This window comes from Aplidium turbinatum, chromosome 14 (genome assembly GCF_918807975.1).
Source record: "Aplidium turbinatum chromosome 14, kaAplTurb1.1, whole genome shotgun sequence".
Classification (NCBI taxonomy): Eukaryota; Metazoa; Chordata; class Ascidiacea; order Aplousobranchia; family Polyclinidae; genus Aplidium; species Aplidium turbinatum.
Window position 1 is genome coordinate 13,309,360 of NC_137485.1, and position 14,471 is coordinate 13,323,830.

Sequence of the window (14,471 nt, forward strand, 5' to 3'; positions counted from 1 at the left end):
AGCTACGGTACTTTTCAGACACAATTTTGAAACTAATATTGACAAAGTCAAACCTAAACTTTATGAGAAAACAGTTGGTATAAAATTCTGCATCTTAAACTTCAATAAACAGGTAGTCAAAACAGATAGCAATGCAAAAACAGGGTTGCCAGATTGAAATTTGCAAAAACGGCCAACTCAACAAAAAATAGGCCAACTTCAGGCCAAATAGTTAGAAAAAAAGGCCAAAAAAAGACAAACTCAAACAAGATAAAATAAGCATTGTAACAGTATTTTTTTTGCACTCTGACTCATTCCTTTATGACATCATACTTTCATTTTGTTAATTGTCTTGAGACTTCATAATTTAAAAGCTTGGGAAACTTTTCACGTCTTGAATTTGGTAAAGTTTAAATCGCCCTTGTTGCAAGTGTTAATAACTTAATAAAATTGTACATTATGCATGTTTTTGTTTTCTTGTAAAACTAAGAAAAAAAAATGTAATAGGGCTATGTAGCCTATGTATTTTTTAAAATATTTAATCGTATTTTTCCTTTTTTTACTTTTTTTCTAAATTTGTGCGGTCACTCTGAGCCGGTTTCCTGTAATTTTGCCTTGCTTAGTCTCTTATAGCATCACTTTTTTTTAAATGCTTTTGATGACTCACAAAGCGAAAGTTCAAGAAACTTGTCACCTTTTGGATTTTTTTCTTTGTGTTAAAAAGTTTAATCGCCTTTGCACTTGTAAGTGTTAATTGTAATTGTAGGACTATTTTCCCAAAAAATAATTTTTTTTTTATATTTTGCTTACAGGTTTGGTGGCTGTGCAATTTTAAGATAGTGGTAACACTGTTTTATCAATGTATATTTTAAACTTTTGGGTTTTGCCATCTTTCCCTTTTGTCGGTGTCAAATTCGTATGTTTACTTTGCCGTTTTGTACACGTTTGCGCCAGCAGCAAAAAATAAATTGAATTGAAGTATTTGTGAGGCAAATAACCCAGTTTGAAAACATTAATTATCACATATCATCAAAGATTTGCAAACATGCACTAAGAAAAGATTCAATAACATCATCAGCAAAGATTTTTTGGTAAAATTATACAAAAGTTATTAGATCATAAGCCACTCACACCCGGCATCTGCAAATTTTCTGGGGTTCTTTTTTGTGCTTCTCGGATTTTTCATGACTTAAAAGATTACTCGCTTTTGGTGCTATAGTAATGTGACAAAGCCTGCAATAAGCATTTTCCGGTCTACCTGCAGCTTTCTTCACCCAAAAATATGTTTTACCTCAATTGGAATTATACCTACGGCCAGGGGTGCCGAAACCGGGAGCTTGAGGATGGAGGGCAGGGGAGCAATGGTGCCCTTTTGAGGTCATGTAAACTACTGCACATTTTGCAATATAACAATTTCTGCTATTCGCTTTTAGCCTAATTATAATTTTTCATTTGTGCCTCAAAATAATATTCACGACACAAAATTCTGTATCAGAGTCGGTGACATCATTATAACATAGATAGCATGATGCCCTTCCGTGCCATTGTTCTTTGTATACTGACACTTGTAACATTACTCGATAATGAGCTGATAGATGAACATTATCTCTTTATTTTAAAACTTAGAAAAATTGGCCTTTCAGCTACAAAAGTGCCTTTTTTCATAATCCTGCCCCCCCCCCCCCCCAGTCAAAAATCGTTCCGGTAACCCTGCCTACGGCCACTGTCATAACTGGTCTTCCACTTTTTAGGCGGCATTTCATATAAAAGTTTAGGTGAAGTACAGATCTACCGAAGTACCGTACAGATCTACCGAAGTACAGTAGGCTACCGTATAAGACAAAAGTGCTAATATATTTTAAACTGCAACAATATAGTTTTTTTTGGTATTATTCATATCAAATAGAACCCGTAACGCGTTACACCCTATTTGCTATCACTTTTTATGTCATGGCACCACAGTGGGCTGCCAACCTGCCTCTCTCTAGGACACCTATTGCCTGAGTATTTTTTCTTGCAGTTTTCATAGAAAATCTAAACAAAATGATTGTGGCAATCAGGAAATTAAAAAAAGGCCAAACAAAAATTTGTCGGCCAAACCACTTCAAAAAAGGCCAAATTTGACAAAGTTAGCCGTAAAAAGGCCAATCTGGCATTTTTTGCAGCAAAAAATAGGCAACTTGCAAAAGATGTTTCCAATACAATTTTTTTAACTTTGATTTATAGCAATTAAAACTTTTTTTTGGCAGAGGCTACATTTAATGCACATGTTTAGTCGAGCATAACGCTTGACTTCAACATACGCTCAGACGTGGTGTAGGCATATGTGTTAGCTCCATATCGAAGTTGCGCATGTATAATAAACATATGAAGGCAGCGCGACAGCAGTAAAACAAAACAATTGCAAAACTAAAACTCTCAAATCATACATTGGGTGTTGCGACTGTGTCATATTTAAACCTGATTGTCCTGTTTTGGTATCAAGCATACTATAACGTCTGCGCTTTATCGCTTCTACCTTTTTCTAGGCCTCTGCTATGTTTGGCGTATGGGCTATTGTTTTTCATTGTGATGGTCACAAATTAAAACATTAATGAAACTAATTTTTTAAACAAGTATTGTTACTGTACTTTTTACAGCCACCAAACTACGGGTAACTTGTTGACAGCAAAAATATAGTGCGTAGTTACATAGGCGTAGCCAGGGGGGGCGAAAGGGGCCATGGCCCCCCAAATTTTCAAAGTTTGGATTCCGAAGTTGAGTCCTTTGTTGAAAATATAATAAAGTTTGTAGAAATTTATAACGTTTTCCAAGACATCTGGCTATTAACACCCCAAGGACTTGTTTTAGACACACAGAAAGACACCAATAAAGTTTGCAAATCGTAAATTGCGCAAAATTTACTCGATTTACGTTTCTTTTAACTAATTTGTGAAAGCAATTTCAGAATGGCTTACTCTGTTGGGTTTTTGTGTAGCTGAGTTTTTGGTGTTCTCTAATTTTAGCCGCAGATTTTGCCCGTTCGTGTGTAAGAGCTACCTTTAATAAGTTAATAGCTGTTTTTCTGCTAATAAATTTCATACAGATATTACCCTAAAAGTGTTTCCAGAAAGCGCTATAATCCATTATTTAAGTGTAATTTTGCAAAAATTTTCCGGGGGAGCATGCCCCCGGACCCCCCTAAAATACGCGTGCCTTCAGCACGCTCTAACCCCCACCAGTTTCATATCTTCCCCTTGCTCAAGCCACCAGGATAGACCACTGCACATCAGGTGGCGATGTCTTAAATCAAACACTTTGTCGTTCTCTTCAATTCATCAAATATTTGGCCCCCCCCAAATTTTTTTCCTTGCTACGCCACTGCGTAGTTATTGCTTTCAGATGCACTGTGTTATTGTGTTATGCAGCAGATGCGCAACGGCTGTGTATTGGCGGGCAGCGAAAATTTTTTTCCCACGAGATTTCTGTCTCATTTACATATTTTGGTAAAAGTTTGTATTAAAACCGTGTGAATGCCACTTTTTCTCGTTGGCACGGTTGGATCAGTGGCTTCATACCCTGCCTAGTGATCGTGAGAACGAGGGTTCGACGCCCGTCAAAGTCAAACTTTTTTTTTCTTTACATTAATTTTTGCACAAATGCACAAGAGCTTTTCAAAAAAAGTAGGGTTAGGGAAAGCTTATATTTTATTATCATTGCAGAATTTCATTAGCAATAAGTTATTTCGCAATCTGAATCAACCAATCTAACAAAACACTTTCGGAAAATCTTACTTTTGGAGTGACTAAAATCAATGAGACAGAAATCTCGTGGGAAAAAAAATTTCGCTGGCGGGCATGCTAATCAGCAGCGTCCGCTTCAGGAGTATGAAATTCTTGGCAAAAACAGTAGCCAAATTGCAGCCGGAGTCTGACTTTTTGCCAATTGAAACATTTTGTGCAGGCTATAAATATTTACTACTTATTGTAGGCTTTAAATATGACTATTTACTAAAACTATTATTATATTTTTATTGTCCGCCTGGTAGCTCAGTAGTTACGCGCTCGCCTCAAGATCACGCGGCGCTGTGGTTTGGCTCTCGAGGTTTACGCTTGAACAACGCATTTCAAGGACTGCTCTCCATTCAGTTGCACCTAATGCATGAAATAATTCCCCTGCAACAACATTTCACAATCGAAAAACTTCACTTTGCCAACGAATCTCGGTAACTGTCCCTGCGTCAAAAAGCTTCTAAGTTTACAAGGCTATGTAGGCTATGCGAAACTAACTTACCGTACGGTACCAGTAATAACATGTTAAGGCTTTGTCAGTCCGAAGATAGTAGTTCAAAACCAACCAAAGCAATCGTGGTTTATGTTTTGAGCTCTGATTCAGAATGTAGAGTGAATATTCCCAATTGTTTGGAGCATAAGTGGTGTTTGAAGTCATAGACGTCGACGTCGGAGAGGAACAGGAGTCTATCAGAAAACCAGATTTCGTAAACTTCTGATTAATAGGCCTACAGTGTGTTGACTAAAAGTCACTGTATTAATCAGAGCTGCAAAAGCTTCAAATTTGCAGCATGATTGATAAATTACAATATTCACAGACTAGTTGTGCTTTATTTTTGTATTAGGTTTACAGTGACTCTCAAAATGTGCGTCGAGACGCCTTGGTGTGTCGTTTGAAATTTCGAAAAGCGTAGCACAAAGGATCGGTTTTATGAATAAGAAAATCGTATAAGAGAGTTAAATTTTTATAAGGCTATCGCCTATAGGCTATTGTACGGTATATGTATATGTTCAACTTAATTTTTGTAGACAGCACATTTTTGATCAATGCTAAATTTAGAAATAGGGGAAGGCGGGGCAAGTTAAGCAGTTTTTTTTTAAATCTAATTTTTTTTTATTTTGCTAACTTTTTCGAAGACTCAAGTATTGCATTTCAAAAACATGCTAATAAGCCAAGTTTTACGACAAGAACTGGTTGGTTTTATTTATTATTTTGAACTGTATTTAAGTTTAAGTAACGATTGCACAACTTGCCCCGGATTATTTTTCCGGGGAAAGTTGTGCAGCACCATGGGGCAAGCCATACGCGCCGACTTCCGGGGGGGGCCGGGGGGCGTCGCCCCCCGTAAATCAATGGTTGAGGGGCAACAAAAATGGCTATTACAAGTGGTATTTCAAAGATAAAATACTTCGCGAAAGATATTTACATCATTTAAACGGGCAGAATGCTGAAAGCGAAAAGCAGCCTTTGTACGTTGCTCCTGCTCGCAAAACAGCAGCTGATCGCATTGCTTTCTCTGGAACGTGAATTACTACTGAGATGCGCAAGGCACGCACGCTCACAGTCCCACACTGCTTATCTTCCAGCGCGTCAGGAGCAACTTCAAATTCAAAAATGTTTATTCTCATTTCACGAGTTATCCAAACGTCCGTTAGTTTTTTGTGACTTCAAACATGAAATCGATTTTAGCAAACTTATCGAGTTGAAACTACGACACAACGAACAATTACGTGAATAAAGAATCAAAGACAAAATGCATTTGTCAAAACTGTCATCCTTGTTTTGCTTTAATAAGCACTTATTGATGTATACATTTTCACAATATATACATCAACAATTATGAGAAAACTGCACTACCGTATTCGATTAAAGACTTTCGATAAAAAACAGAAAACACTTCGCCGTTGTTGACGCTTTGAAGGTAAGTAATTAGCAAAATGAAGCGAAACGAGGTTAATAAAACTGGTGGCGGGTTTCCACTCTGCTTGAGATCATGATTTTTTGCGTTTTATTTCGATAACTTCACTGTCTTGAGCGTTGTTATTCACTCGCACGAAAAGGAAATCAATCGGCTTGTTTTCCAACTATTCCAATTATGAGCTAACAATATCAAAATTTTTACAGCTAGGCGCATTGCATGCGTAAAACTAATCCTTTCAAGCAGCGGTTCTAATAAATTCGGTTTGCGACCTAGGTGTCAATATAAACAAGACGGTAAGCTTAATCAAAGACTATTTTAATTGAGTAAAAAGCCTTATGGTTATGACGTCATCACCTTTCTCGCCCCCCAAGGTTTTTTGCAAAGTCGGCGCCTATAGGGCAAGCTGTGTAGCACTATGGGGTAAGTTGAGTAACACTAGGGGCAAGTTGAGCAACATATTACAGCCAGCAAAAGTACAGACAATTTAACACATCAGCTATTTTTACATTCATTCACTATCTCCAAACTTTGAAACTATGTAAAAATGGCCAATAGGCTACAACATTTGTAAATTAACAAAGGCGGTTTACAGAAACAGTTGCACAACTTGCCCTATTCACACTTTTTTTAACAAACAATTTCAAGAAAACTAACAATAAATGTACGAAAAAATTTTACCGGCGAAAATACAACTACATCATATGTCTACTGAATAACCTGCAGCTAAAGTTTGACTAGTTCTACTGTGCATCCAAAAAAGCAAAATTTCGTTTGCATCCGAATTTAGATCCTAAGACCAGGGCCTAAGACCTAAACACCTTATATCGTTGATCAAGCCTAACCAGCCCAAAAAACTGATAACTGCGATTCACGAGCTTCAAAGGCATTATAGGTAAAATATAATAATGGCGTTAAAGATTCATTACGCTCTTTATTTCTGTTCAAACGGGGACTTGCACAACTTGCCCGTTGCACAACTTGCCCCGCCTTCCCTACAAACGTTGGTCCGCAGCCTGATAGGACTAACTTATCAGTTTTGTCATGGCTGCGATTATAACAAAACATTGATTAGAAATAAAAATGGGTAAACTAATTGTTTGTGATGGTCGTGTAACGTTTCTGGGATTGCCGGTTGAATGCTTCTGACTAAGAGTGGCTGACAACGACACTAGATTGTTGGTATCAGAAAGTACATCTTGTATTACGCCACGTGTGAAGCGATCAAGGCGGATTCAGAAACGTCACTGACTTCCCGTGGTGAGAGCGTAGATCGAAAAGGAAGATTCATACCTATAGTCTCTTAATTTATATGCAAAACAATATTCATCCGCGGGTTGCCAGGCGCAAAGCTAATTAAATAATAATTGAAACTTGAAAGAGCTAAACAGTAGAATTATGGAATTATGAGAACGTTGGACTGCACAACAGAATGATGGCTGGTGACGAATGCGAGACAGCAGTCGGTACATACGTTGGCCCCAGTCAAAACGACATTGAAACATAGGAGAGATGTCGTGAATGACGAAAACAGTAAGTTATGATTTAGGGTTAGAAACTGAAATTGAATACTGGGGCGCAACTGTAAAATCAGCCATGAGAAAAAAATTTACAAGCGTTTTTTTTAGAGAAAAATTAAGCATATATACAAACATTTAAGCGTCCATGGCTGTCCATGTCCTGCCTCCGAAGAGATAGGACCTGACACCCATGAAAGCAAACCAGAAAGGTAAAAAAAATGTATGTAGCCTAACGTTGCGCGCTCGGTTGTGCGAGACAGGATGTTCTAAAATCATACTATAAGTTCGGGTATTTTGATGAGGGAGTACGAGACAGCAGTTGATGTGAAAGTTCGATGATATGTGATGAGCACGACAGCAGGTGATAAGCAGTTCAGTTAGTAGTCCATTGATGGATGACGAGCACGACAGCTGTTGAGTTGTGAGTCCGTTGATGTGTGCCGAATATGACACGAAAGAGGCCAGCTTGTATAGTTGCAAGCTGTGTGACATGCAGCCATTGCATGTCGAAAGTGGCGCAAATAGCGGCACTGGTTTGGTTGATGTCGCGGTGTGCTTCTGACGTGGAGAAGGCTTGAAACGTCGCGGTGTGCTTCTGACGCAGAGAAGGCTTGAGTGATGAACGATGCAGCAATTGCACGTCGAAGGTGTGTCGCAGGAAGTAGCGGCAGAAATGGGGTTTGCCATGTTGGTTGCGTCGCCGGCTGTGGATAGCCGTATTGAAGGTCATCTCCGTGGAGGCATCTCGTGGTTGAGGTATGTAATGAGGGACTGTTCAACTCAGTGCAAGTCGTGGAGGACATGGGGTGCTGTGGTGCCATGTTGAAGTGGTCTCATCAGTGAGCTTGTCGTGTCATCATCGTGGTGCTGTATTGAAATCCTTTGAGGTCTTGCATCAAGTCTCGCAGCAACCGTGTTGATGGGCGCGTCTGAAACGAAATTGATACAAAGTAGCGACCGCTAAAATGTAACACATAAGCAGTATAAGGACACATTACAAAAAAATGGCGATACATGCAGGCACACAAGTTGTTAAATTTGCAAGGCGTGACGTGGTCATGGCGACAAATGCCGGCTGATGATAGGTAGGAAACTAGACATGAAACTATGAGAGTCGTAGTATAGGTACTGAGTAGGCTCAGCACTCATCAAAAAAGACAAAACACGAGTATAAAGAGTTGTTGCAACGTCACGTGACTGTAGTTAAGCGAGTGACTATAAAATGGATGAATGGATGCAGTTTTGACGTCTTCCCCAGGACGGTAAATTACAGCAGAATTCAGTCGTTAGGCATATAGTTGAGTTTGTTGTGGCATAGTAAACACAGAAAGTACATGACGTTGTCATGGCGTAAGCTTAGATAGGCCTACTTAGGCAAAATAGAATACAAAACAGCAACACGAGTTGCGGCAAGATGATGGTAAGTATAACACAAGGTGGCAGTAGGCTTAAGTAAAAGAGTGTACAAAGTGACGTGAGCACAGAGAGTACATGACGTTGTCATGGCGTAAGCTTAGATAGGCCTGCTTAGGCAAAATAAAATACAAAACAGCAACACGAGTTGCGGCAAGATGACGTTAAGTAACACAAGGTGGCAGTAGGCTTAAGTAAAAGAGTGTACAAAGTGACGTGAGCGCAGAGAGACATCATGACGTGTTATAAACGTGGCAGTTGTTAGGAAATCGATGCATAATGGGGAGATTGATAATGAGGAGTAAGGGCTACAATTACCTGTAGGCTACCGTACTAGTTACCGTACTTGCGACAAGTTAAAAAAAAATTTATGCAGTGGATTCTATAGCAACTACAAGGATTAGGTACCATGGAATAGAAATTATTTATAAGTGGTTGAAAACGATTAATGTAGGCTACAGTAAGCTACTAGATGATTACTGTACAGATACTTAAAAAATAATTTTGTATGCAGTGGTTTCTATAGCAACCACAAGAATAAGGTACCATGGAATAGAAATTATAAATGGTTTAAAATGATTAATATAGGCTGCTAGATGATTAGAGATATTTAAAAAAAAAAAATTTTTTTTGCATGCAGTAGTTTCTATAGCAACCACAAGAATAAGGTGCCATGGAATAGAAATATAAATGGTTAAAAATGATTAATATAGGCTGCAGTAGGCTGCTAGATGATTAGAGATATTTTTAAAAAAATTTTGCATGCAGTGGTTTCTATAGCAACCACAAGAATAAGGTACCATGGAATAGAATTTGTAGCCTAAGTGGTTGAAAATAGTGAATGTATGCTCCAGTGCTAGATAATTACAAGGACGGTAGTTAATTGCAATTACTTAAAAAAAGATAAAAAACACATGGTAGCATTACCAGCCGCCGTTGAAATGGACTGAGATCTTGGTCCAAAGTCGTCAGTTCTGTTGAAATGGAGTGAGGTCTTGTTCCCAAGTCGTGAGTTCTGTTGATATCGGGGCACCATTGTAACATTACTGGGATTGCCGGTTGAATGCTTCTGACTAAGAGTGGCTGACAACGACACTAGATTGTTGGTATCAGAAAGTACATCTTGTATTACGCCACGTGTGAAGCGATCAAGGCGGATTCAGAAACGTCACTGACTTCCCGTGGTGAGAGCGTAGATCGAAAAGGAAGATTCATACCTATAGTCTCTTAATTTATATGCGAAACAATATTCATCCGCGGGTTGCCAGGCGCAAAGCTAATTAAATAATAATTGAAACTTGAAAGAGCTAAACAGTAGAATTATGGAATTATGAGAACGTTGGACTGCACTACAGAATGATGGCTGGTGACGAATGCGAGACAGCAGTCGGTACAGTCGTAACATTCCGTTAATTTTCGATAAAATTTATAGAAAATCATTAAATCAGCATACAGATTAGGCTACTGATTTTTGATCATGCTCATAGCACAACATCGACTTACTCAATGTCATCAATCGTTCTAACTGCGTGAAGAGTTCAGAAAATTCTTTTTAGGCAAGATTCACATGCACTGAACATACAAAACTGTCTTCAGCATACAAACACGTCGCACAAAAAATGGCGCATGTTTGTTTCCTCTTACCAGACATACCAGAAATAGCCTACAATTTTTGGTGTGAATGGTAAAAGGAAACAAACACGCGCCATTTTTCTTGCGACGTTTTTGTATACTGAAAATAGTTTTGTATGTTCGGTATGAATCTCGCCTAAATGTGTTGCTTCAAAAGTTATGAAACGTTTGCTACCAAAATTTCTGATAATTTTTTGTAAGGGTTCGTGACCGCTTTGAAGGCACCAAAAGGGATCCGCCATGGCAAAAAGGTTGAGAGAGAGAGAGAGAAAAACCACTGTTTTAAAACTTAAAGGTATTGAAGAATTGATTCGTCTGACTCTCCTGAAGAGAGTCAGACGAAAACCTGCTGCTTCGAGCTATGTGCCGAAGTAGAAGGAGATGCTGCTTCGAGCTATGTGTATGGATAGCTGCTTCGAGCTATGTGCCGAAGTAGAAGTGGTGCCGAAGTAGGGGGGATGAGGGGGATATATCCCCTCCAATACTTTGGCAGCATCCCCCCCCCCCCCCAATAATTCAGAAAAAAATATTTGCTATGAAGTTGTACTTCGATTTAGTGGTTTGCAAGCATCTCGAATTGCTGTTGCTTCTCTTTTATTGATGTTTGATCACAGTTCTAAATTGTCTTGGATTTGACGCTAGACAATGAAGGACCTTCATTGAAGGTACGCCTATTAAGGACGAACTGGACCAGGCCACTGCACTGGAGTAATGAAGAAACTGCAGAAACATATTTGGGACTTGTGCTGATTTTGAAGCCTTTTTTGGCACTTATAGAGCAAGCAGTTTAGTATAGTACATCACGTTGCAAGGAGAAAAGCTTGACATTGACTCTTGTGAAGAGCAGTTTCAGACCCTGAAAATCACTCGAGAGAAATATCGTGATTTGGAGTTTGAGAACAATTACGAAAATGCAGTTCCACTTCCGGAAAATTTTGCTGCTAATTTTATCACGCCTTTGCAAGCACCACGGCAAAGAAGAGTCTCTGAAAGATTGGGTGGAGGCTCGATGGCAGCTAGGCTACTGCAGAGCAGGGGCGGATCTACCGGGTGGGCCTGATTGGTACAGGCCCACCCAAAATCAGATTCATGAAAAAAAAACATATTAATGTTGAACACTAGAACAACCAAGTGTCACTGAATTGTCTGTGGCATCACTATTTCACAGCATGATACCACTTTAACATTTGTATCACTATACAGTACCACTTTAATTTTTGTATGCTGGTATTATTGGTGAAGACTCACCAAGATATTTCCTAGGCCCACCCATAAATTACGTTCTGAATCCGCCACTGCTGCAGAGTGCAGACACTCGACTGCATTATAAAATACTTTACAATCAGTTCATGGACAGAGTTATCTCTGAACTGACTGAACGGTTTGAAAGTAGCCTGAATTCCGATTCGGCAAAGTATAAAGAACTTTCACGAATTTTCAAGACCGGCTTAGTTCCTGAAATGGTCAAAAATTATCCAGAGGTGAATAGCAATCGATGAGTTATCAAATTGATTCTTTCAGCAAGGTAACAGGAGCAAAATCTCTGTACGATGCTGAAGGAGCTTACCAGGCATTGTCCGAGTTGGAAAAACCTCTTTATTCTCAAATACTCCAGCTGATTAAGATCCTCTTTTTTCCGGTAAGCTCTGCTGCTTGTGAGAAGTCGTTTTCCAATCTTCGTAGATTGAAACCTGGCTGAGAAATACTTTGGGACAGGAAAGGTTGAATGCTAACATTGTTTGCAACATTCACCAAAATATTCCTAATGACATCAGCATAAATGACAGTAGGCTACTAATGAGTTTTCAATGTGCACTACCGTAAGACGCAATATGTTCGGTTGTAACAAGTTCTTGTGATGTGTTTAAAAGTTAACTTAGTAGTTTTGTCATAAATTTGCAGATGTTTTTCTGTAGCTTCGGTTGTTTTCAGTCTCTTGACTAGTGACTTTGTCCTATAGTGCACTACAGTAGCGTAGCCAGGAATTTTGAAAGGGAGGGTTTTGACCACCCAGCGGCGGGGGGTCTGGGGGGCCTCCCCCAGAAAATTTTGAAAAATTACTTTGAATAGACCTTTCCCGCAGCCAACCAATGAAGCGTGACGTTGAAAACAAACCACTTTCAAGAACTGAAATTGTAGCAGTGACGCACAGTTTTTGAACGTTTTGATCGAACCATCGCTCATTTTAGTCGTACATTTTGTACTAAAAGTACTTTTTTGACTGAGTATTATAATTAAGTTATTTATTTTAAGAAAAAATTTGAATTTACTACAGGGCCTTAGCCCATGGGCCTAACTACCGTCGGCACAGCTCTATAACCTACTGCACGGGACCACTAAACGAAAGGACCTCGCATTGATAAATCTTATTTCAAAAATATTTGAGTTAACAACTAAAGTAGGTAGCCTAAACGTGTTATTATTTCATTTAGAATCTACACTTATATTTTTTTCGTGCAGCATTTCCATGTATTAATTGATGTTTTTGTCCTAGCTTACCCTATGCTTTTGGTCACTTTAGGTTTCTAGCCACTTAATGTTTGTGTTTGGTTCGGCTTCTTTTATTCTTATCTTATGGAACTAATAATATTGACACAGAATGAGACAGCATAGGCCTATATATTTTTGGCAATTATTACTTTCTGTCGAAATAGGAATAATCACATCACAAGTTTGCAACACACACGCATTCATTTTAAATTGGGCTACAGCGCAAGTGGTATCCCCAATATAGGCCTACCATACTTTTTGATTAGACTAATACAATTCTATTAAATTATTAGCCTACTAACTGTTGTCTAAAATTTTAGTAAACTTTTTAACATTATAAAACTCTAATTAACTACAAACAATTTATAGTGATGTAGCAACTGCATGGTTGAGTGGTGAAAACGTTTGCGCGACGTTTGCAAAGGACGTCGGTTCGACGCTGCTCCAGAGTTTGCGACTGTGTCTCGGCAAAGACACTTAATGTCTTGCTAAAATAAGGATAGCAGCTGACTCGACGACTAAGCTATATATCTCTTCGTTGCTTCTTATTGTGTTGCATTTGTGATGGCAGTGAAGGCTACGTAATACTCTATATGTTGTTGCAATGGGAGAAAAAAACTTTACTGGGTGGCTTATATAAAACTAGGTAGGCTAAACAAACAAATCATTCAAATCCTTCTGTGGTCGGAAAAAAAGATTAAAACGTAGCTTCGATTTCATATCTCAAGTAATCACCAAGCTTCTGCGGAAATCCAGTTTTCATTGGATGAGTTTGGGCAAATGCGAAGTGTGTGCCCATGCGTCTTCATCAATAGGATGACCCGTTGGGCAATTGAGCCAAAAAGCGGCCGAAACAAGGTAGCCTATAAGCTTATAGTAACAATAAACAATAAATGTTTGTCAACAGCTGATTGTAGCAAGAATTCTTCTCTCGTGTTGTCGCTATATGTCAGGGCATCCGTTGGTTAACCACTGCCTGCCAGTGCCTGGTGTCGTCATCGATAGAAACTAGGCCTTCCATACCATGAGGAGGTCTGTATAGCCGGCAGTCCTTGATAATGTGGGCTGCCGTCTGCATTTCACCACACTCACAAGCAGCAAGAATTGACAGCAATAGACAGTTAGACACCGGTGTTTCGTGATCTGCAGCTCGTGCGAGCTTTACATGTGTCATTTCTACGTTCTATAATAGCCTAAGCACAGAAACAAATGGAGGCCTCATAGCCTAATTATATCGGAGCCCCAACTGACAAAGTTAGGCTACGGCCTTGATTGAATGGCAGTCCAGCTTATTAGCCTACTTCAGTTGATTCATATTCAGTGCAAGTAGGCCATATGTGATAGGCTGCATTGCTTTCACAAGTGAAGAAGCAAAAAAAGGCTACAAACTGAAACCCACTTAGCCTACTTATTGTAGCAAATAAGACAGAAATTCTCACTTATTATTATAAAGACATAGTAGCTAAAGCAGAAAGAAATTTTAAGTCTATCAGAATTCCAGACCAACAGCGTTTTGCTTAGACATTAACACACTACCACCAGTTCCTTCAAGCGCCATAGCTTATACGCAGCTACTAAAACCCATTAAATAAGTGGCTTATCATTGTATCACTTGGCTTGTTTTTCATATAAAAGTAACTTGAATAAAATTTAACAGTCAGATCCTTGTTTTTTAACGTTGATTCCATGTTTTTACGTAGATTCTACTAACTACTCAACAAGTTATCAAATATTCACAAGCAATTCGG